Below are 22,103 nucleotides of genomic sequence, written 5' to 3'. Positions count from 1 at the left end.
GATCTTCCTTTGCCTTATTCAGAAGCTTATAATAAAGATAGTATACATGTAGTGAATAAAGATAGAATTCATGTGCCTTATAGTAGTTTAAGTTTCATAGAAAGGCTGGCTAGGTCAGGATCTCCTTGGTGCTTAAAAACAAAGGAACAGAAACTTAGCTTATGAAAGCAGCTTTGTAAAACTGGTTTTTATAAATATTTTCCTCATTACTGCACCAAGGAAACTTTTGAACAGCTATGAGAAAGGTTCAGCTTGAACTTTAGATATAGCATAAATCAAATAGCATTTAAAAGATTTCTTCAGGCAGAAAGAAGAACAATGTCTGCCCACAAGCCAATACTTGCTGTTATGAATACATCTATCTATCACCTTTACTTAAATCAAACTGTATCTGACGTAATAGATATAATAATTAAAAGTTTAGATTGTTCCATCAGGTAGTTCTGTTCTAATGATTGAGAGAAAAATGTACTAGTTAATCATGAACATTAATAATAATATACTCTATAAGATTTTCTGCTCCGCCTAACCACAGAAATTTAACTCCCTGCTACCTTAACAACAAAGTATAATCAAATGCCAAATAAAAAGTATAAAAGTTGTACTCAAATCACAATAAAACGGAACAGTGTCACACCGCCTCTGAGCTGTGTAGTCGACTGTCTCCCGCGCCGACGCCTTGCCCACCTTCGGGGCCCCCTGGATCCTGTCGTGGCTGGACCGTGGCATCCCTCCATTGAATTGTCCAGGTAATCTGCTTAAGAAAGAAAGGGCCTAGTTCCTGCAATCAATTAGGTGAGGGCCTCAGAGCCTACGGGTCCGGACATTTCTTCTCTTGGTGGCCTCTGGTTCTTACTCCCGATTTGTTTTTCACTAACCGCTAGTCCAATTGTCTTCCCAAAGGTTTTGGTGACAGAGGCGATTTTTCCTTCGGCTGTTTTTCCTTCGGCTAGTCAGGCTTTTACTTCCTAAATCACATATTAAGCTTTTACTACATTTATTAGAAGAAAGGGATTTAGGTTGCCACTATGGGTCCCAATGCTGCTGCTGTGAGAAATCACCTATCCCTGGAAATATAAAACATTGTTGGTTAACCAATCCAGATGTTTTTTGCTTTCTTAAACACTTAATTTGCAATCTTTCCCTTGAAGTGCCTAGACTCCAGTTTTACATTACTCAGTTGCTAGGAACTTCTTGTTTTAAGTTCTGTTCTCCTTCTCTCAAGTCTCTTACTACCCTCTTTTCCTTTTTGAATGGAAAGATTATCAGTCAAAGAATCTACATTCTGTTCATTTGAAAAGTACTCCTGTGTCTACATAGTGCCCTAACTAAGCATGGAATCTTCAACAAAGCATCCCAAAAGACTCTCCATTGGGATATCTCTTAAAATTGGAACCGATTCAAATTAGACAGTCTTAAAAAGAAAATAATCATATTTGTCTGCAACTCTGTTTGGCCACAATGTTTGCTTGGGGACCAAGAAGTTTGGCCTATAAATGGGTTCTAAACTATAATACTATCCTACAATTAGATCTTCTTTGCAAAAGACAGGAAAAGGGGAAAGAAATCTCCTATGTATAGGCTTTTAGGTCCCTTTACCAAGATCCAGACCTCTGAACAGTTGTAGAATGTGCCTAGCCCATATTAAGACTAAATCAATGGGAGGCCTTCAAGACCCAGACTTATTAGATGACTCAATAATAGGAATCTTTCCCCAAAGACTCCCAAATAATCAGGAGTTATCTCCTCCTTTCTCGCCCTCACAATCTGAAGGGAGACCAAGTTCTTCAGGGATCTCATCTTCTCCACCACTTCCTGAGGAAACTAACCCTGCTAGCACCATCTGAAGGGGGGTCCCAAACGACCTCCCCATGATAATATATGCTTCCTCAGAGAAGTTTCAAATACTGAGGGGGGAACAATAAGAGTACATGGTCCATTTTTTATGCCAGACTTAGTATTATGCAAAGAAAATTTTGGCAGATTCTCTGAAGATCCTTGAAAATTTACTGATGATTTGAAAAACTTTCTATGACTTATGACTTAACCTGGCAAGATTTACAAATTTTATTATCCATATGTTGTACTGTAGAAAAAAAAACAAAAAAATATCGGAGCGGTGAGGGGTCACACTGACAGTGTTGCTGCCCGCAGTGGGGGCCATGATGTCTATCGCACGGGAGGGAATGTGGTCCCAGACCAGGACAAACAATGGAGTTACCAAAGTGGAGCTCAGGATCTATAATGGAGAAACCATATGATAAAATGCATCACAGAGGGAATGAAAAAATATATTATTAAGCCTATTAGTTATGACAAAATCTTAGCGGTCACCTAAGGGAAAGATGAAAACCCTGCTTTATTTCAAGGCTGTCTAATGGAAGCCTTAGAAAATATATCAACACAGACCCCACAATACCTGAGGGACAAACATTACCGGAGACCCATTTTACCTTTCAGTTGGCCCCTGATACAAGGCAAAAATTACAGAATTTTGTTTAGGGCTCTAAACCCCTAAGAATCAACTGTTAGACATAGTATTTGCTGTCTATAATAATTGGGTTGTGCAGAGGAAGCAGAAAAGACCAAATGAAATAGACAAAAGGCTCGTATGTTAGCCAAAGCTATGAGTCCCCTGCCACCTCAGGGAAACCTTCATTTAGGATATAAAACATCCAGTTATAACATGAAGAGACAATCAACTTTTTCCACTCATAAGGCTCTTGACAGTAACTGCTGTAACCAGTGTAAGCTAGAACAGTTGGGAAAGAACTGCCCCAGCTATGACACTAAAGAAGACCACCTGGGCCTTGCTCCCTGTGCAAACAGGAGGGCCATTGGTGGTGGGACTGTCCCCAACTTTGAAGGGAGTTGGGAACTCCTAAGCCAACAATGACTGAAAAGGGAAGTGACTGACAGAGCCTGAGGCTCTCACTGGCTCCTGTGGGAAAAATCTCTATCTCCACTCAAGAGCCTCAGATAACCTTTGATATGACAAGCAAAAATATTCAATTTTTACATGATATGGGAGCTGCCTACTCTGTTCTAACCCAATTTTTTTGGGCCGTTGTCCCTATAAACATATTTAATTACTGGAGTTGAAGGTTGCCCCCAAATCAAATGCTTTATAACCCCATAATTACCTAGTAGGAGACCATCTGTTTACCTGCCAATTTTTACTTATGCCTGATGTCCAATCTCTCTATTATATAATACAATATAGCATGCTATTATTCTTTTTGGCACCTCACAATCAAATTTATTAGCCCACATTTCAGGATTCTATTCCACTTACAGGATCCTATACATTGATACCCCCCAATATTAGCTCATGGGTTGATCCTAGTGTTTGGGCCACAGAAGTCCCTGGAAGAGCTATTAATGTCATTCCTATTAAAATACAACTAAAACCTAATATTAATTATCCATGTAAAAAATAGACCAAGGTGCAATGGGGTATACAACCAGTAATGAAAAGATTCTTAAAATATGGACTGCTAAAGCCATGCTAGTCACTTTATAATACCCCTATTCTACCAATATAAAGCCTAATGAGGAATACAGATTTGTCCAAGATTTGAGGGCAACAAATGAAGCTATAGTCCCAATTCATCTAATCATCCCCAATCCCTAAACCCTTCTGACTCAGATTTCAGAGAATACCCACTGGTTTACAGTCTTAGACCTTAAAGATGCTATTTTTTAAAATCCCTTTACATCCCTTTACATCCTATTTACATTTGAGTAGACTGATCCTAACACATATAAAATCTCTCAATATACTTGGACAGTCCTACCCCAAGGTTTCCAGGGTAGTCTCCATTTGTTTGGGAATGCTCTAGCCAAGGAACTTAGGAATTTAAAATTTGCATATGGTTCTCATATTCAATATGTAGATGATTTGTTAATAACAAGCCCATCAAAAGAAAGTTGATTCTAACACTGTCCAAGTTTTAAATTATTTTTTTTTAGGAAAACAAGGATATTGGGTGTCTCTACAAAAGGCACAAATTTCCCTCTAGAAAGTTAAATACCTAGGATATGTATTAACACCAAGAGCCCAGGCTTTGGCTCTAAAAAGAAAGGAAGCTGTATTAGCAATAAAATTCCCCAAAGAAACAGTTAAGAACCTTTTTAGGTATGACTGGATTTGGCAGAATATGGATACACAATTTTGGGATGATAGCTAAGCCTGTACGGGAAGCCATAAAAGTTTCTGATACTGAGCTCTTTCTTTGGAATGGGTCATGTGAGTTGCTTTCAATACCTTAAAAGAAAAGTTAATAACAAAATGAGGGATAGCTTTGGGACTGCTAACTCAAAAGTTAGGGGACACTCCAAGACCAATTGTCTCTTTTTCAAAACAATTAGATCAGGTAACTTCAGGCTGGCCCAGCTGCTTATGAGTTGTAGCGGCCATTGCCCTGTTAGAAGAAGCTTTCCAACTTAATTTAGGGCAGCATCTTGAGGTGCTAATCCCCCATCAAGTACACAATGTATTAGAAACCAAGGAACATCAATGTTTAACGGGAGGATGCCTATCGAAATATCAAGCCCTCTTATTAGATACTCCTAATGTCATTCTCAAAGTTTGTCAAACACTAAACCCTGCCCCTTTGATGCCTATTCCTGATTTAGAGACCCCTCTCCACCATTGTGTTGAGACTATAGAACAAATTTATTCAAACTGACTTGATCTAAAAGGTGAACTCTTAATGCCGAATGGTTCACAGTTGGAAGTAATTTAATTGATTAAAGGCTCAGAAAAGCTGGATATGCTGTTGTAAGCTTATCAGATGTCATGGAGGCTAACACTTTGCCAGCTAACTCCTTTGCTCAACAAGCAGAACTGTTGCCCTCATTAGGGCATTACAATTGTGAAAAGGACTCAGACTATACTGACTCAAAAAAGAGATTTATGGTATTTCATGCACACGCTGCCATTTGGAAAGAGAGAGGCCTCCTTACTGCCTCCTTACTCCTTCTCTAAATTCTTAAAGAACTAAAATCCTTAGATTTGGACTACCAAGGAGTCTACAAAATGACAATGGGCCTTCTTTTACTGCTAAAGTAACCCAGCATATAGCTTCTGCTTTAGGAATTAAGTTTTATGTTCATTCTTCCTAGAGGCCCCAATCCTCTGGAAAAGTAGAAAAAGCTAACCATGTCCTTAAGGAAATGCTAGCCAAACTTTGCCAAGAAACCTCTGAAACCTGGGTAACTCTTTTACCTAGTGTACTGCCAAGAGTCCGGATAGCCCTCAAGGACACCCTGAGGCTAAATCCTTTTGAAATGGTTTATGGAAAACCCTTCTTAACTTCAGACTTATATTTTAATGAAGAAGTTCAACAGAAGTTATCTCATTAATCCAGGTCAAGCTCAAAAACTGCTTCAAGAACATTCCACCCAGTCTTTCTAAAACTCAATAAGACTCTTCAATGCAACTAGGAGATCATGTCTTATTAGAAACATGGAAGGAGGGATCCCCAGAGAGCCAACTTCGACCCAGATGGAAAGGGCCCTACCAAGTTTTGTTAAGATCCCAAACTGGTATCAAATTACAAGGAATTAACAGTTGGGTTCAGCTGTCTTAAATTAAACCCATTTCTTATGAATCCCCGCAGGTTCCTCCAGAAAACTGAATGAGAAGTATGACCTATTCCTGTGAACCCATGGAAGATCTTAAGCTCTTATTCTGGAAAATGGATGAGTCAACATGTCCTAGGGGATCAGAGGACTTTACTGGATGATTATTCTTTTAGTCCGGTGTCTAGAGCACTGTTTTCTCTTCAAAAGAATTCAATCTTATCTTAATTCTAAAAATATTCATAGGCATTAAATATCTTTACCTTAAATTAACAAACCACCAAGAACTACCATGGAAAAGTAACTTCATTGTCAATTACCTCTAATAGCTATAGTTTTTGGACTTTGTCTTTTCAATCTTCTCATTAAATTTATATCTTCTAGGCTATAGCACATCCACATGAAGATGATGGCCATCCAAGGCTTCTCCCTACTTCCAAGTACTGAAACAACTCCACATTCTCTGCTTTGAGTGCCCTTAGAACAGACTTCCAGAGATTTTTATTCCTGAGAGGCAGGGCTACGGTCCAATCTCAGCTTTGAAGAAGTTACAGAAGACAGACCTTTGTCCCTCGACATTCCCTTAAGAACAGAGAATAAAATTTCTGAGGGGAGAATGATATAGAGAAGAGGCATGAGAACTATGCAAATTAAAGCAAGCTGTTGCAACATGCTGCTGCCAGACCACGGAAAACATACAGAACAAAGGAAGATTCCTACTGGGATAACTATTTTCTCATACAATGAGAGAAAAATAGGAAAACAGAGTCTTTAAGTCATAACCTACACGAAATAAACCCAACCACTCGTTCCCTACGGCCAGGCCATGGAAAACAAATAGACAATCCTGAGATTGCCAGCATGCCATTAACACTGCATACCCATAACTTTCACGCTGCCAACCCGTACAATCAAAAGAAAACAGGGAAACAGTCTTTAAACTGTAATTCATAGAAACTAAGAACCACATATTAAACTGAATTCCTGAAATACTCTAGGAATTCAGTTTATATGATTCTCTCTCACTCTTTCTCAGAGAGGAGACCATGCTCTGTCTATGAAACTTTATTTCCTCTCCAATAAACTCTGGCTTGTACTTGAATTCTTCGCCGTGCACAGTCAAGGACCCTTGCTCTCTTGGTGTAGGACTTGAGTCTCCACTCAGGGGGATTCGCCCTGTCCTGTGTCAGTTGGACTCGGCGGTCCCATTTCTCACTAAGGCACTTTTGGTCCACAACAGCCCCAAAGCCCCTTCTGGGCAACGCCAATTTCCAGACTCTCAAGGCTTTGTTCTCAGCATGAATCTGGGAAGTATGGTGGTTCTGATCTTCCCAGGGACAAGCTGCACTGCTAGTGTACTTGGAGACCTGGACCTCGGCCCTCAGGGGCCGGAGAGGTGGGAGCAAATCCTTGGGCACAGGGCTGAGGGCCAGAAGCTTACCTTTCAAAGCTCTACTTTTCTTCTTGCTCTTACTCCTCCACTTTGGCTCCACTGACAGCTGAGAGACAAGAACAGGTGAGAGGCTAGACTCATTCTCACTCTCCTGTCTCTAGACAAGCTACAGAAGCTCAGTGTTCATGAACAAAGTGACTTTCTACATTTAATTTACGCAACTTTCTAATTTATCCCCTTTTATTTTTTTTATACTTTTATTTTATATTTTTTTTTCTTCTTGGATAAATGCAAAAAAGAATTTTCTTTCTGAGACCCACCATGAATTTCTTGCTCAAAAAGAAAGAAAGGAAAAGAAAGGAAGAAAGGAAAGAAGGAAGGAAGGAAGGAAGGAAGGAAGGAAGGAAGGAAGGAAGGAAGGCAGGCAGGCAGGTGGGGCGGGGGGGCGGGGGGAGAGAGAGAGCAGGAAAAGAAAGAGAAAGAAAAAAACATACATTCTTAGAATTATAGGCCTCTCTGAGTTCAGTCAGGTAGGATTCTGATTTCCCAGGCCAGAGCCCCACTCCAGCCTCTAATCAGAGGCGCTCAGGGGCTCTGCACTGACCTCGGATCAGCCCCAACAGAGGAGAGGCTAGACTTAGACACCTGCCATGGGAAAGCGGTTGGTGAACTAGTGCTCAAGGGCCTAAGTAAGAGATCCAACTCTTACTTAGTATCCAGTCCTTGACCATTAGTCACTGCATCTGGGACTGTGCCCTGGAGCCCTCCACCACACCTGGACTCCTGATCCAAGATCTTCAGATCAAAATCCATGTGCTCGCTCTAACCCCTGCTCGGCCTGGCTTGTTCCTAGAACGTGATGTTCTATTCATTCCCAAGAATTCCCGTCTCACCATTTTCTCTAGGTGATTCAGAAAAGGTGAAATAATAAGAAAAAAGATCACCTCTGCTAGGTCTGGGCCAAGAGTTCCTTACCTTCCTGATGTTTCCGTGTTTCCTAGGTTGATGGTAAGGATGGATTACTGGAAGCAGAAGAGTAACAGGAGGAAGAGCCCCAGCCCACACAGGAAGGCGAGGATGGTGTCAATCACCCACGGAGTGAAAACGAAGCTTTTCCATGGAGCAATAACGCTCTTCATAGAAGAGAGGATTTTCCATGGTGTGAATAATCACTGCTGCCTTCTGGCAACTGAGCACTGGAAGTTCACTTGGGGACAAATCCCAGGCCCACCCACATCACAGAGCTGTGGCCTAGTCGCAAAGGTTCCTGAGGGCGGGGAGGGGACAATAAGAAGAGGAGGCTGAACTACTGCCCTTCTCTCACCATCCAGCTACATGTACCTCTGCACCCTTCTGGGCCTTCTAGATCTCTCATTCCAGCTCTACTCTCAATCTGTCAGAGAGACCTTAGATGATTTTCTCTTAATTTCATCTGGAACCCAGATGTCACCCGGTTCCCATTGCCCTTTCGAGATCTTGACTGGAGGCCCACCAATTCATAATCCTTGAAAATCTGAAGTTGATTCTGAAAATTTGGCTATTTCCTGGGGATTTTTACTCTATTTCCTCTGTCCTCAGCTCTAGCTTCCCTACATAATGTTTTTGGCTTGTATAAACCCAGACACAGAACTTTTAAACTTAGTTTTGTGAATTTTAAGTAGTGTTTGTTTTGTCACATTTTCAATCAGAGGGACCTATATACAAAAAATTAAAAATGTATTATTCAAATTCAAAGATCTAAATATGAAAGAATTATATGTAATTAAGCCTTTAAATGATAACTTTATAAATTTGGATCATTTATAATTTTGGAGTTCGTAAAGCTTTCAACGGCACAAAGACTTTTGGGACATTAACACACACACACTCATCCTTTTACAAACCAATTCAGTATTTTCAAATCCAATAATCCATACTTTTCTACTTAAGATTTTTTTATTCGTTGACTTGACCCAACTTTGTATTTGCCAAAATGAAGATAGTTCTTACACTCCACGTAAGTTTTGAAATACGTCTTAGTCCATTAAAGTTGCTATAATCAAATACCAAAGACTGGGTCGATTAGAAACAATAGAAATTTACTTCTCATAGTTCTGGAGGCTGAGAAGTCCAAGATCAGGTGCTAGCAAGTCACTTTCTGGTGAGGGCCCTCTTCCTGGTTGGTAGCCAGCACCTTCTTGCTGTGTCCTCACATGGTGGGAGGGGGCTAGAGATCTCTCTGGTGCCTCGTTTATAAGACACCAATCCCATTAATGAGGGTCTATAAGCACCACCCAAAGGCCCCACCTCCTATCATTTTTAAGATTAGGATTTTAGCATAGAAATTTTGGGAGAAACACAAATATTTATACATATGCACATGTGCTACACCCAGAAGCCAGGAATGGGTTAAGGTGAGCTAAGGTACCAACTCTTAAGGTCTGTAGGGTGGAGGGTGAGACTAGGATTCAAAGCCTGGAGCTAATTCAGGTCTTGAGCAGTCTCTTCAGATATCCCTAGTGTGTTTCATTCATATTCTTCTTTTCTGAGTGTGCTCTGCCTTCCCCTGCCCTCCTCTCCAGACCCCTGCGACCCCAAGTCCAGCCTGAAGCATATAGAGATACCTTTGAGTCCTATACAGAATTCTCTTATGGTTAATTCTGCATCCCCTCAGCAGCAGTCATAAGGATTCACTGAGTTCACATGGGAAATCTGTCTTAACACTCCAGGTGCACTTAAAAGTAATGTGTGTCCCCTGCTTGCTGGTCATAATGTTTTTAATACAGCTTTAGTGGGAACAAGAGCTCTTGAGTTTATTTGATGGTATTATTATGAATAAACACATTCACGAGCACATCTTCTGCATCTACTATCGCTTCTAAGGTCCTCAGTCTCTTCCTCCTTACCTTAAAGTAAGAATATATTACTTTTATCAAACTTTTATCAAAATTTGAGCTTTAGTCTTGTATTTATATTTGCCATGTATATTTTCTCCATTATTTTCCATATGTTTGGACAAAGCATGAAAGATTTTATTATAATAACAAAGGAGAGTGTAAATTACATAAGATTTGACTAAATAAACATCCACCTGCATTGGCTAAAATTTAAAAGCCATGATGGAGAATGTTCCAAGGGGTGGAAGTGGGGCACTAATCTCTACATCTTACTGAGTCAGTTAATGTTGCTGAAAATAGAAAAACAGTATATTATTTAAGCATAATATTAAATACAGTAATATATTATTTAGATAAAGCAAAATTTTTTTTAAATCCTTAACAGTTTAAAGAACAAATGGAAAATGTGCTTTTAGGAGAACAAAGTGGAAAAAATGAAATTTATTCTTTATCTTTTATAGGAAGTCAATGATTTTACTCAAAATTGATAAATTAAGTGATTATATAGTATTTATATATAATAAAAATTACCTCTACAGAGCAGGACCAGGGCCTGTGAAAAGGAAAAGCCTGGTTTTTTTTGTTGTTTTAATTTTTTGCTCATCAAAATGTTTGAATAATTTTTTCATGCACATGTATTGCTTTTGTTTAAAAAATGTATTACTGGTAGATCTACTTGGAATAGTACAAAATAGCACATCTCTGTAAAATTAGTTTTTTTTTAGCCAAAAGTATATGAAAAGTAATCGGCTCATCTAATATCTGATGGAACGTGAAGTTAGATATTATTAAATTATAATTTTTGGAAGGACATAAATATACCCATAAAACAGCCAGGACATGACACTTGACTCTATGTTCTGTTTATCTAAAAAGTAAAATCCTTATATTAAAAACAATAATGATAAGAGTGATGTCAGAAGCATGGCAGAGTAAGAGATGTTCCCACATCATTTCCCTTGAAATAACAATAAGGCGAACATCTAAAACTCAACAGGTAACAACCGGTCTTCACAGAAGCAGTGAGTGAGTGATCTGCACATAAGAGCTTCCAGAGGTCAGAACTGTGAGAGTTAGGGGGAAGATTATGAGGAACAAAAAAGCTGCCTCTCGTAACTGGAGCTCCCTGCTGGAGGAGGGTCAAGGGAAAAGTTGTGGCCAGTTCCTTGAACAGCCCTGTTGAAGGGATCTGTGAGCTGCATGCAACAGCGGAACCCAGGATCAGAGAAGAAAGCAGAGCAGGAACTAACTGCAGAGTGGCAACAGCTGGTTCTCAGCAGCCATGGTTGTGCAGAGTGAGGCTGAGACATAGAGATAGCACCAACCCTCAACCACCAACCCAGAGGGTGCCTTCCCCTCACATCTTCCAAGACTGAACACTGCAGAGCCGCAGGGGAATTTGAGCAAATGCCACCAAAACTGTAGGTAACACTGACAGGGACTGAGACTGAGGGTAGTGATCGTAATTGAATATAAGAAAAAAAAAAAGCCAATTTTAAGTCTCGAAGCAGGGATGTAAGAGACTTGGATGCCACCTACTGGAAATCAAAAGAAAAACACATTCTTAGCAATAAGCTAAAGAGAGACTTTTATATAATAAGTCTTTCTGTAAAAAAAAAAAAGAAAAGAATACACTGTCATTAATGGCCAGGTGGAGAATAGTCCATCAAGACACTATGAACGACCAAGGTGACAAAGCATCTCAGAAAGAAAAAATCGCCAGAAAATAAGCTTAAAGACATAGGAATATATGACTTAAATGACAGAGAAATCAGGATTGTACTTCTGAAAAAACTCAATGAGATCCAAAATGATCTATATCAACAATTCTAGGAATTGAAAAAACAACTAGATTAGCAGAATGAGTTTTTTTAGCAAGGAGATTGAAATACTAAAAAAGAACCAATTAGAACTTCTGGAGGTGAACAACATGCTACACGATATGAAGAATGAAATAGCAAGCTTGGGAAATAGAGTTGACCAAAAGGAGGAAAGGATCAGTGATATTAAAGACTGAAATCTAGACATATTTTAGAAGAAAGAAGAGAGAGACTGAATAATGAAAAGTAATGGAAGAGAAATACAAGAACTAGCTGACACCATAAGAATAATGGGCATTCACAAAGGGAAGGAAAAGGAGCAGAGATTAGAAAGCATTTTCAGACAAATAGTTGAAGAGAATTTTCCAAATCTAAGGAATGAGTTAGAGCTTGGAATACAAGAAGTCAACAGAACACCTAATTATCTCAACCCAAAAGGCCTTCTCCAAGACACATTATATTAAATTTATCAAAAATCAATGACAAAGAAAGAATTCTCAGGGCAGCCAGGGAAAAAAAGACGGTAACCTATAAAGGAAAACCCATTAGATTATCATCAGACTTCTCAGCACAAAGCTTACAAGCAAGAAAGAAGTGGGATCAAATGTTCAAACTATTAAATGAAAGGAACTACCAGCCAAGAGTAATGTATCCAGCAAAGCTCTGCTTTAGATATGAAGGAGAAATAAAGTTCTTTCCAGACATAGAAAGATTGAGGAAATTCTCCATTACGAGGCCTGCATTGGAGGAAATACCAAAAGGGGTCAACTCACCTAAAACAAAATGAAAAAAAAAAAAAACTATGAGTATGGCGACTAGAGGAAGAGGAGTGTAACCTTTATTAACACAGGGCATTGTAAGCTTAAACGGTAAGAAGAGATTTGCTATTGTAAGATAGTAATGAAAGTTCTGCATACATAGGGACAAACTGAGACAACAATAACAGAAAAGGGGAGGATTCAAAGATCCAAATTCGCAAAGGGAAATGGAGATGAGGCACACACAGAAGAAAATGGACACACACACACACACACACACACACACACAGATAACTATCCTCTACATATTCATAATGGTAATCACATGCGAAAGATCCAGAACTGAAGTGCACAACATAAAACAACAAGGACCAGAGAGAAAATCCACAAACCCAATGAAATTTAAAAAACAGAAATGCAAAAACAAGGAAACAATGGAAACACCAAACTACCAGAAAGCAAAAGATAAAATGGCTACAGAAAAACCTCATATTTCAATAATCACCCTAAATGTAAATGGACTGAACTCATTAATAAAAAGGCACAGAGTTGCAGATTGGATCAAAAACCAAAACCCAACCACATGTTATCACCAGGAGACGCATCTCAGTTCCAAAGACAAATATAGATTCACATGAACATGATACTCCAAGCAAATGGCATTCAGAGAAAAGTGGGAGTACTAATATCAGACAAAATAGAATTCAAAATAAAAAAGGTAAAGAAAGATACTAAGGGATACTTCATAATGATAAAGGATTTATACACTAAGAAGACATAACAGGTATTAATATCTATGCTCCCAGTCAGAGAGCCTTGAAATATATAAAGCAATTACTACCAGAACGAAAGGGAGAAACAGACCAAAACACTATCATAGTAGGGGACATAAATACCCCACTGTCGGACATGGACCGATCATCCAACAGTAAATCAATAAGGAAATAACACCCTAAAATGACACTTTAGACCAACTGGACATAATGACATTTACAGAGCCTTCCATCCCAAAACAGCTGCTTATACATTCTTCTCTAGTGCACATGGAACATTCCCAAGGATTGACCACATACTGGGAACACAGATAGCCTCAACAAATATAAGAATATTGAAATCATACCAACCATATTTTCTAATCATAATGCTTTGAAGCTGGAGATCAACTGCAGAAAGAAAGTGGGAAGATTCACAAATACATGGAGATTAAACAACATGCTACTGAAGAATGACTAAGAAAGAGAAGAAATAAAATAGGGATCAAGAGATACATAGAAACAAATGATAGTACAATATATCAAAACATTTGGGAAACGGCAAAAGCAGTCATAAGAGGAAAGTTCATATCATTACAGGCCTATCTTGAAAAACAAGAATGAGGCCAAATAAACAACCTAAAGCTTCATCTTACAAAACTAAAGAAAAAAGAACAGATGAAGCCTAAAATCAGCAGGAGGAAAGAAAGAATTGAAATCAGAGCAGAATTGAATGAAACTGAAAACAAAAAACAATAGAAAAATAAACGCAACAAAGAGCTGGTTTTTTTTTTTGAGAAGCTAATAAAATTGAGAAACACGTGGCTAGACTACTAGAGAAAAAAGAGAAAGGACACAAATAAGCAAAATCAGTGACAAAAAAAGGGAAATTATGACAGACAACGCAGAAATACAATTGATCATATATCCATACTATGAAAAAGTATATAATGACAAATTTAATAACCTAGAAGAAATGGACAAGTACGTAGAAAGGTACAAACTTCCTAGACTGAATCAAGAAAAACTATAAACATACCTATCAGCAGTATGGAAATCGAAACAATATTCAAAAACCTAACAAAAATAAAAGTCCAGGACCAGATGGCTTCACCAGTGAATTCTATCAAACATTCAAAGAAGATGTAATACCTATTCTCCTCAAACTCTTCCAAAAAAGCAAAGAGGAGGCAATACTTCCTAACTCATTTTATGAGGCCAATATTACTCTGATACCAAAACCTGGTAAAGATAACACAAAAAAAGAAAACTATAGACCGATATCTCTCATGAACACAGATGCGAAAATCCTAAATCAGATACTAGCGAACTGAATACAGCAATATATTAGAAAGATTATTCACCACGATCAAGTGGGCTTCATCCCAGGGGCACAAGGATGGTTCACCATACGCAACTCGATTAATGTGATACACCACATAAACAAATTAAAAAGTAAGAATCATACGATCATATCAACAGATGCAGAAAAAGCTTTTGACAATATACAGCATCCAATTACGATCAAAACACTTAACAAAATCAGTATAGAAAGAAAGTACCTTAACATAATAAAGGCTATATATGACAAGCCCTCAGCCAACATTATATTTAATGGTGAAAAACTAAGATCAGGAACAAGGCAAGGCTGTCTACTATCACCACTGTTATTCAATATGACATTGAAGTTCCTAGCAAGTGCAATCAGACAAGAGAAGATATAAAAGGTATCCAAATAGGAAACGAAGAAGTCGAACTGTCTCTATTTGCGGATAACATGATTCTCTATATAGAAAACCCTAAAGACTCCACAAAAACACTACTAGAAACAATAAGCAAATACAGTAAAGTTTCTGGATATAAAATCAATTATAAAAAATCCATATCATTCCTATACTCTAATCATGAAGTGTCAGAAAAGGAATTGGAAAAAATAATTCCTTTTGCAATTGCAACAAAAAGAATAAAATACCTAGTAATGAATCTAATGAAACATGTGAAGAACCTACATAATGAAAACTACAAGACCCTATTTAAAAAATATCAAAGAAGATACAAAGAAATGGAAAGATATTCTGTGTTCTTGGGTTGGAAGAATCAACATAGTTAAAATGACCATATTACCTAAAGCATTATACAGATTTAATGCAAGTCCCATCAAAATCCCACTGGCATTTTTTTTTAAAGAAATAGAACAAAAATCATCAGAATTGTATAGAAGTTCAAAAGGCCCCAAATTGCCAAAGCCATCCTGAGAAAAAAGAACAAGGCTGGAATCATCACTCTGCCTGACTTCAAATTATACTACAAAGTGACAGTAATCAAAACGGCATGGTATTGACAGAAAAACAGACACAGAGACCAGGGGAACAGAATCGAGAGGCCAGAAGTAAACTCATTTTTTAAATGGGCAAAAAATTTTTGACAAAAAGGCCAAAACATGCAGTGGAGAAAGTTTCTTCAATAAATGGTGCTGGGAAAACTGGAAAGCCATCTGCAAAAGAATAAAACCAGACTGTTGTCTATCACCACACACCAAAATTAAATCAAAATGGATTCGGGACCTGAATATAAGACCTGAAACAATAAAATGCATAGAAGAAAACATAGGGAATAAATTCATGGACCTTGGACTTAAAGAGGATTTTATGAATTTGACCTCAAAGGCAAGGGAAGTAAAAGCAAAAATAAATGAATCGGACCACATCAACCTAAAAAGCTTCTTCTGCACGGCCAAAGAAATTGTCAACAAGGTAAAGAGACGAACGTCCGAATGGTAAAATATATTTGCAAGCAATGCCTCCGATAAGAGCCTAATAACCAAAATACACAAAGAACTCATACAACTCATTAACAACAAAAAAGCAAACAATCCAATTAAAAAATAAACAGAGGACATGGAGAGACAATTCTCCCAAGAAGACATACAAATGGTGAACAAACATACGAAAGGATGCTCAACATTGCTAGCAATTAGGGAAATGCAAATCAAAACCACAATGAGATACCATCTCACACCTGGTAGAATAGCTGTTATCAACAGGACAAGTAATAACAAGTACTGGAGAGGATGAGGAGAAAAAGGAACCCTCATACGCTGCTGGTGGGACTGCAAATAGGTACAGCCACTATGGAAAACAGTATGGAGTTTCCTCAAAAAACTAAGAATTGATCTACCATGTGATCCAGCAATCTCTCTACTGGTGTTTACTGCAAAGACTTGAAAACCCATATTCAAAAAGATATATGCACACCGATGTTCATAGCCGTGATCAGGACATGGAAGTAACCAAAGGGTCCTACAATAGATGACTGGATAAAGAAGCTGTGGTACATATATACAATGGAATATTACTCAGCCATAAGAGATGAAATACTGCCATTTGTGCCAACATGGATGGAGCTTGAGATAATCATGCTAAGCGAAATAAGCCAGACAGAAAAAGTTGAAAACCACATGATATCACTTATATGTGGGATATAAACCCCAAAGCAACAAATGAACAGGACGAAGAGGGACTCATGGACATGGACTATAGATTAGTCATTACCAGAGGGTAGTGGAGTAGTAGTGTGGGGGGATGTAGAGGGTAGTGGAGTAGTAGTGGATATGCAGTGATAGGAAAAAATCTAACTTTAAAAAAACATGGGCGGTGAACGCACAATGCAATATGTACGTGTGTGTGTGTGTGTGTGTGTGTGTGTGTGTGTGTGTGTGTGTGTATCATACTATTGAATTATGCACCTGAAACTTTCTTGATTTTGTTAACTAATGTCATTAAAAAAAAAAAAAAAAAAAAAAGGTCAGCAAACGAAGCATCCTGTCACTCCCTACCTTATAAGTCAGACATGGCACCTCGGAGGTCCTGTTTCTGAATGGATGAAGAAAGACAGCTATGCAGGAAAATGTCCTGAGGTGTTCCTTGGGGAGGTGAAAACTTGACATAGCCTTGCATCCAACCTGGTGAGTAGAGACTCCTTTGAGCCTGGGGCAGGCAGGAGCCATTAAACTAGGCTCCTGAGACATCCCATCTTTCACTCTCCCATCGTGGCTTTGTCCACATGGGAGCTTGGATATAACTTGAGAGCTCAGAAGACAGAACTCTAGTTAATGGCGGTGCTGGGGGTAGGGTGAAGGCAGCTAGAAAAAAGCCTCTAGTTAAGAGAGGCAGTTGGCCTCTCTTCCGTGGGCTCCTGAGGAAGTCACTACCCCTTTGGGGGCCTCTTTCTGGGAAATGGGGGGATAACAGTCTTGTGCTGCAGGCCTCACAGGATGTTTATGAGGTTCTAGGGTTCTGCCCTGCTCCACCTGGAGGTGTAAGGGTAAGAACAATGATGATGGTAATATTACACTGAGTCCTCAGAAGAACCTGTGAGCTAGGTGGAGTTCTCACACTTTCCAGATGAGAAAATGGGCTTAGAGAGGCCAGACCACAGGTCTAATGTCACACACTGAAACAATGTTGGTGCTGGGATTGTTCTAGAATCAAAACATGCTGGAGGACAGAATAGAATTGGTATCAGATGAATCAGGTCAGATATCAGGGTTTGAGGCCAGTGGTCGTGGTGAGAAATGGAGTGAGAGGGGTATGGCCTTACTGACCTTGTCTGTGAACCTGGCAGGAGTAGTGGTTTGCCATCTCGTGAGGAATCTCCAGGGAACTCAGAAGAGGCTACGGAAAAAGGTGAATGAGCCTATGGGGAGAGTGGCTCCAGGTTTGAAGAGAGGAGGCTCTGCTCTCTCAACCGGAGGCCAGATTAAGAGAGAAGTGGGCTTTTGCCTTCAGTTCTACTTCTTCTTGCAACAAAGCCTGAAATATTCCATTAGAAGTGACGAGGAGGAGGGTAGAAATTGCTGGGCGTAGGATGGATTTGCGAGTGGGCAGGGGCCCTGGACCACAGACCCTGTAATTGCCAAAAGCAAACCCTAGTAGGTGATTAGGAGGAGTCTGGTATTCATAGAGTATGAAAAGAGAATTGAAGGGAGACTCTAAGAGTCCTAGGCTGCTCCACCTAGGAATTCTGTAGTGGGGCAGGAGGCTGAGCATGGGGAGTTTTCAAAAAAGGGTGTGTGGAGCCACTGGAGAGCAGGGCCACATCCAATTCCCACTCAATGGCACAAAGTGTCATTATCTTCCTTGGCACAATCCTCAGTGAACTGGAAATGCTGGACTGTGTGATGGAAGATTATCTGGAGGTAGGTGAGCCTAGGGGTTGGGTAGGGGTGACCAGGATTGAGGCTTGGGAATGGAAAGCCTCTTACTGAGCCCTGAGCTCTCAGCACATGGCAATCTCCTGTCAAAAGAGCCTCACTGCTTCCCCTGTGGGCTGGGTAGTCATGGCGACCTTAGTGGTGAATTAACAGTAGCTCTGTATAATATATGTGTCTAATTTACCCAGGCTGGTAAAGCAGCAGAACTTTCTGAATTCAAAGTTCCATGAGGTTTCGACTGAGTTGGACTCAATCTTCCCCTCATGTGGTGCTTATGGAGGGGAGAGGCCCCTGAAGTCAGGCCCCTTTTAGTCGGGAAGCTCATAAGTGGTCTAGTAGCCTCCTTCCTGCCTGAGGCCTGAGCTTCCCCATCTGTCATCAGGGAGGGTACAGCTACTAGATCCCTGAGCCTTAGCCCTCATGAGCCCTTTTCTCTGGAGCTTAGAACCTGGTCTGCGTCCAAGCCCTGTCTTTTGTGTGTGTCAGGCACGTTCCTGGGACCTGGCAGTAGTGAAACATGAGAAGGGGTGAGCATAGGGAAATAGTGATGGCTAGGGGGCTCTTTCTGATGCGGTTAGGCTGTCTTCCTTCTAGGAGATTAACCACCAGAAAAGGAATAAGGTGAATATCTGTGGCACTTCCTGCAGTGGGGGAAAGGGAGTGAAAATCAGAGAACCTTCCCACTTCCTGGGTAAAATACTCACAGACTCCATTCCTATACTTTACATTTATTGGTTGAGTCTAATAACAGAGAAGTGGCAGGCCCATACCGTTGGTGGGTAGAGGTAAAGGGATAGCATCAAGGATAAAGTCTTGGAAGAGGGTCTATTTATGCCCAACTCTGAGCACAGGTAGACCTTGGATGGAATAGAAGGGGACGGTTCCCATGTGAGCAAAGACCCAGGACTGATTCCCTGTCTTACTCCTTACTCTGCACAAAGCCCCTATAACATTCTCCATCTAGGCCCTGTCTGCATCCTCTCTTTTCCTCTTGCTTCATGAGTAGGAAATAATAACAGAGATCATGCTGCTGCAGGTAGCTGCTGATAAGTACAACTGATGACCGAGGAGCAATTTGGGGGCTTGTTTCTGGGACATGGAGTGGCCCAAGGAGAATGAGAGGTGAGGAAGGGCAGCAGATAGGGGAGAACAGGGGTGGAGTTTCCTGCTGGCCAGTCCAGAGAACCTGTGTCCTTGGCTCCCTGGTAAGCCCCAGATTTGGGGGCATGGTGACTGCTGGGGCACCCAGACTCCATCTGCTGGGCAGACACTTGGAGGAACATCTGAAATATGGCTCCTGGTAGGCTTACAGGTGCCACTCTGTCCTGTAGCTACATGCTATGCTGTCATTTGGGGCCCATTTCTAGTTGGCCAGCAGAACACTCAAGGCCAACAAGAATCAGCTATTATTAAGCTCAGGGGCCAATGAGTGTCCAGGTTGGCAGTGCAACCTCTTCCTCTGCAGTAGGGACACAGCCGGACTCTCCTGCTTTGAGAAGGAGGATATTGGGAGACTTTTCTTGGTGTGTCCGGAATACCAGCACAAGAGAGGATGTTCCCACCCCGTCTCGCTGATGCCTCTTCTCCACGGCCTATTTACCAATTGGGAGGGGCAATATTTATTTGTTGTAAATAGTCGATGATAGATTTGGATATTATTATATTAAAGTCCTGTTTCTCTTATAGCCTGGGAATTGTGGTTCAGCTCTTTCAGTTCCCATGCTAATTTCAATGATGTACAGACTCATTTCTCTTTGAATTAAGAAATCTTGTAGTGTCATCATCTTATTGTGTGTGGGAGAAAGGTAAAACACTAGATTCCCCTACCTAGTTATTGAAAGACATCCTCAAGTCCCCCTTCCCCAGAAGACAGGTTCATTTCAGTATCATGAACCCAGGCAAGGAGCAAAGACTGGGGCCTACTGATCCCCTCAGAACTCGTGGGATTTAGAGGTTGAAGGTTTTCTCACAGGCTTAGCAACTACCACTGAAAATGGATGTCTTTAAAAATAGCACTTGCAGACTTCCAGTCAAGATGGCAGGGTAGGTGAACTCTCTGCTTGCCTCTTCCCATAACCACATTGAAATTACAATTGAATTATAGAACGACCACCCTTGACAACTATCTGAAGATTGACTGAACAGAACTCCTAGAACTAAAGATATAAAGAAGCCACATCAAGACTGGTAGGAGGGGTGGAGACATGAAACCAGCTGGTCCCACATCCACTTGTGGCAATTAAGAATTGGGATGGATATCTTGGCTACCCAGGTCTCCCCTGAGGATCAAGAGGTCCCAGTCCACACTGGACACCCAAACTTGGACCACTAGTGCTGAGAAGAGGAGTCCCCACAACATCTGGCTGTGAAAATTAGTAGATTCTATCCAGGTGAGATGGAGAACTGCTGAAGTCCCAGATTTTGCTCTTAAAGGGCTTGCTCATGGACTTACCTGCTGATGAACTCACTCACTCTGAGTTCCAGTGCTGGCGCAGCAGCTGAAAAAGTTCCAAGGATGTATGATGAGGAACTGAATTGTCTTACTAACACTGCTTGACCCACCCTGGTGATTCTCTGAGAACCAGCCCCTTCCAGCTCATGCACAGGACTGGCCCTCTTTCGGAGGCTGTTGCTCACAATCAGCCAGCCTTGGCCTATGCTTTGCACTTTAGTAAAATCTCTCTGAAAGGTCCACAAATTGCAAACAAGAAGCAGCTGCCCTTGATGTGTGCTGTACCTCTTGTTAAGCGGTCCCCGGCCCGGCACTAGTGGCAGCCAGTCTCAGTACATGGCATAGCCTTTCCCTCATGACTCCGAGTCCAATACAAACAGCTTCCGACTGCTGATCATGTTATAGCTCCTACCAGATAGCCTCGGGCTGGGCATAGTCAGCCGCTGGCCGAACCTGGCATTTATTGGAGGCCTTCTTACGGGGCTCTGGAACCAATACAACTGGTGGTCAGCTTCAGGCCACACTAGAGCACCACCCAATTGGTCCACAAATAACACACAAAAAGGATAGATTCAGCAAGAGTCAGAGCCCCACTATAACAAATCTCCCTATGTGGGTGTCAGCCCCCACAAAAACTTGTTGTAGTCAAAGCCAGTCAGCTTAAGGGTCAATCCCATCCACTGACCTGTCAACAGCAATCAAGGCTCAGCTATAACAAGGGAGCACACAAAAGACAAGTGACACCCTTGGAGCACCTGGCTTAGGTGACCAGGGAGACTGAGCCACTGGGCCCCAAAGACACCTACTATAGAAGGCCACCTGGCCAAGACTGAGAGATGTAGTAAACCTACCTAATGCAAATAAATGAACAGAGACAGGCCAACAAACTGAGAAAACAAAGAAACATGTCTTACATGAAAGAACAGGAGAAAACTCCAGAAAAAGAACTAAATAAAATGGAGGCAAGTAATTTACCAGATATAGAATTCAAAACACTGTCTATAAGGATACTCAATTAACTTAGAAGAAGAATAGGTGAACCTAGTGAGAACTTACACAAAGAGATAAGAACTGTAGAAAGGAACCAGTCGTAAGTGAAGAATACAATAACTAAAATGAAGAATACATTAGATGGAATAAAGAGCGATTAGATGAAGTGAAGGACTGAATGAGCAATTTGGAAGACAGGTAGCAAAAAATACCCAATCAGAACACCAAAAATTGAAAAAAAAAAAAAAAGGATAGTTTAAGGGA

General features: G+C 40.5%; 3 long non-coding RNA genes across 3 annotated transcripts; 2 read left to right on the top strand and 1 right to left on the bottom strand.

The window, feature by feature from the left end:
- Window positions 1–598: 598 nt before the first annotated feature.
- LOC105311130 lies at window positions 599–8,132 on the bottom strand. The gene is made up of 3 exons (XR_897626.2): window positions 7,955–8,132; window positions 7,028–7,085; window positions 599–754 (listed from the first exon to the last, which is right to left on the bottom strand). It is a non-coding gene; the product is annotated as an uncharacterized LOC105311130 (long non-coding RNA).
- Window positions 7,092–9,018, top strand: LOC111735420. The gene is made up of 2 exons (XR_002778775.1): window positions 7,092–7,884; window positions 7,981–9,018. It is a non-coding gene; the product is annotated as an uncharacterized LOC111735420 (long non-coding RNA).
- Window positions 9,019–18,944: 9,926 nt separating this feature from the next.
- On the top strand, window positions 18,945–20,082 carry LOC111735421. The gene is made up of 2 exons (XR_002778776.1): window positions 18,945–19,519; window positions 19,863–20,082. It is a non-coding gene; the product is annotated as an uncharacterized LOC111735421 (long non-coding RNA).
- Window positions 20,083–22,103: the final 2,021 nt, after the last annotated feature.

The sequence above is a fragment of the Pteropus vampyrus genome, unplaced genomic scaffold, assembly GCF_000151845.1.
Source record: "Pteropus vampyrus isolate Shadow unplaced genomic scaffold, Pvam_2.0 Scaffold1000000568, whole genome shotgun sequence".
NCBI classification, from domain to species: domain Eukaryota; kingdom Metazoa; phylum Chordata; class Mammalia; order Chiroptera; family Pteropodidae; genus Pteropus; species Pteropus vampyrus.
The sequence above is the reverse complement of the archived record's forward strand: the minus strand, read 5'-3'. Positions and strand labels throughout refer to the sequence as shown.